This window comes from Protobothrops mucrosquamatus, unplaced genomic scaffold (assembly GCF_001527695.2).
Source record: "Protobothrops mucrosquamatus isolate PMUCROS unplaced genomic scaffold, P.Mucros_1.0 scaffold_101, whole genome shotgun sequence".
Taxonomy (NCBI): domain Eukaryota; kingdom Metazoa; phylum Chordata; class Lepidosauria; order Squamata; family Viperidae; genus Protobothrops; species Protobothrops mucrosquamatus.
This window is the reverse complement of record NW_015386177.1, coordinates 42,394-45,515: the sequence shown is the minus strand read 5'-3', so window position 1 is coordinate 45,515 and position 3,122 is coordinate 42,394.

The window sequence follows — 3,122 nt, the reverse complement described above, 5'->3', positions numbered from 1 at the left end:
GCAGAGGGTAAAACAGGAAATCCTGGCTCTGTGTTGGCTGCCGCTTGGCATACTCTGCACCCCCGGCCCCTCTGCCTTTGAAGAAGTGGGGGGGGGGGAAGTCTTGCCCCATCCAGAGACAGGTAGGCCTCGATTTATGACAATTCACCCCCAAATTTCCATTGCTAAGTAAGGCAGTCATTCAATGAGTCCCCCCCCCTTTTTGCCACAGTTGTTATCCCTGTATTTAAGTGAATTACTTGGCCGTTAAGCCAACGGTTGAAAATTGAGGACTACCTGTATTCTGGCTGGGATTGGGGGGGGGATTCTGGGAGTTGAAGTGGCCCAATTGAGCTGGGTGGGGGATGGGGGGGGAGAGAGCCGTCCCTGCAGCAGCTGCTTTGATGTTGGCACTAATGACCCCTCTGCAGCCTTTGATCCTGGACCAGGTATGTCTTTCCCCCCCCCTGGCTTTTGCTCCCCCCCCTCTTGCTCAGCCTGCCTTCCCTTCCACCCAGGATGACGAAAGGAGGATGCCCGGGGGGTCTTTGGCAAGGGGAGACAGGAGGCCGGTCAGAAAAGTCAAGATGGGGGCCTCCGTTGCCCCCCCCACCTCGCCCCCCCCTCCCCAGGAGACCTTGTCACCGGGAGGAAGGCCGGCATGGGATCCAGGCAGCTTGGTCTCCTCCTCCTCCAGGCACCAGAAGGGGGGGTGTCGTCCCCGAAACCCACCCGGGTGAAAAAGGAGACCCCCCTTTCAAAGCCAGCCCCCAAAAGGAGCTCCAGAGCTTTGGGGGTGCCGGAGCCCCGCTCAGCCTCCAGCCGGAGACGGGACGGGTGCCCTGCAAAGGGAGCCGGGGAGGAGACCCTCCGAGCCCAGGCCGCCGTGGCGGGGGGGGGGTCATGCAGCCTGGGGAGGGGTCGCCTCTCCCCCCCCCGCCAGCAGGAGCCCCGGTGCCTCCCCCGGGAGAGGAGCCGCCCGGCTGCCCCCGGCCCGGCTGGAGGGGGACCCCGCGGCTCTGCCCGGCCGGCAAGCGGGAGGCGAAGCGGAGAGAGGCGGCTCGGCCCTGCGGGCACCCCGGGAGGCGCCCAGGCTTCCCGCCGGCCCGGCCCGACGGAGCCCGTCGCCCTCGGGCAGCCGCCTCCCTTCCCTTCCCTTCCCTTCCCCCGCCCGGCTCTCCGGCCGCAGCTCGGAGGCTTGTCGCCAAAATGGTGCGGGGTGTGTGTGTGTGTGTGTGTCTCTGTCTGTCTCTGTCTGTGTTTGTGTCTGTGTGTGTGTGTCTGTGTCTGTGTGTGTCTCTCTCTGTGTGTGTGTGTGTGTCTGTGTTTGTGTCTGTGTGTCTGTGTGTGTCTCTCTGTGTGTGTCTGTGTCTGTGTGTGTCTCTCTCTGTGTGTGTGTGTGTGTGTCTGTTTGTGTCTGTGTGTGTGTGTCTGTTTGTGTCTGTGTCTGTCTGTCTGTGTGTGTGTGTGTGTGTGTGTGTGTGTGTGTGTGTGTGTGTGTGTGTGTGTGTGTGTGTGTGTGTGTGTGTGTGTGTGTGTGTGTGTGTGTCTGTGTGTGTGTCTGTGTTTGTGTGTCTCTGTGTGTGTGTGTCTGTGTGTGTGTGTCGGGGGAGGGAGGGAGCGGCGTCGGCCCCGTCTGGCGCTTAAGGGGCCTCCGCATCTGCCTCGCCGCGTCCGGCTGGGGAAGCCGCAGCAGCACAGGAGGGCGGGGCTCCGCTTCTGCACCCCCCACCCACCCGGCCCCACCCCTCCTGCGCGCTCATTGGCCCAGCCCTGCCGTTTGAATCTTGGCCCCGCCCCCCGGCCCAAAGCGGGAGAGCCCGAGCCGCCTTTAGGGGCGCCCTGGGAGGGGGGGGGTCGTTGGGGCTGGCCAGGCTAAGCGGGGGCGGGGAGGGGGGGTTTCTGGCACCCCCGCCCTGCTCCAGGGGGGAGGCAGGTAGGAATAGAATAGAATGGTCCCCAAGTCCCGATCTGTGGACCGGTACCGGGCCGCGGCGTGCCAGCAACCGGTCCGCACAAACAAGGGAAGCCCCATCCGTGGGATGCAGGCAGCACCCAAAACCACGCACCCCCTCCGGTCTCTGGGAAAACCTCTCTCTCCACGAACCGGTCCCTGGTGCCCAAAAGGTTGGGGACCTCTAGGTCATCTAGTCCAACCCGCTGCTCAAGTAGGAAACCCTACTACACCACTTCTGACAGATGACAGGAGCTCCGCTGATGCAATTGGAAGAGGCGCCTGGTTGTTGTTGGTTTTTTTGGGGGGGGGCTCTAGATTGCACGCTTATTGCTCGACCTGGGTGATTTCCTTAAAGGCTGGAGGAATCCCCCCCCCCCCCGCTTAAACTCTGGATTTTGCTAAACTCCAGGCGGCTGTTGATTCTAAGAGAGACAAAACCAAAAACAGTAAGGCCAGAAAACACACCTGGTCCTTGAAGATTCATGTAGTGACTGTTCAAATTTACAACGGTCATTGAAAAAAGTGACTTACGACCCCTTTTCTCGTATTTGCCACCGTTATCGCATCCCCACGGTCATGGGATCAAAATTCGGATACTTGACATCTGACTCACACTTAGGACGGGCGTGCGGTGTCCTGGGGCCATATGACCACCTTTTGTCACCTGACAAGCAGAGTCAATTAAACATATCACAAACTTAACAACTGCATTGATTCGCTGAACAACTGTAAGATTCTGTAAGGTCTCAGCAGGACTTGGTTGTGTGCAAACATACCTAGGATCAGATTGCAGTGAGAAAGAAAGAAAGAAAGAAAAAGGAAGGAAGGAAAGAAAGAAAGAAAGAAAGAAAGAAAGAAAGAAAGAAAGAGAAAGAAAGAAAGAAAGAAAGAAAGAAGTGACAAAGGAAGAAGGAAGAAAAAAGAAAGGAAGGAAGGAAGGAAGAAAGAAGAAAGAAAGGAGGGAGGAGGAGGACGGAAAGAAAGACAGGAAGAAAGGAAGGAAAGAAAAGGAGGGAAAGAGAAGGGGGAAAGAAGGAAAGAAAAGAAAAAGAAGGAAAATTGGAAGGAAGAAAAGAAGGCAGAGAGAAAGGAAGGGAGACAGGAAGGAAGTCAAGAAAGAAAGAAAGAAAAAAAAAGTGAGGAAGGAAGGAAGAAGGGAGGGAGGGAGGAGGAGGATGGAAAGAAA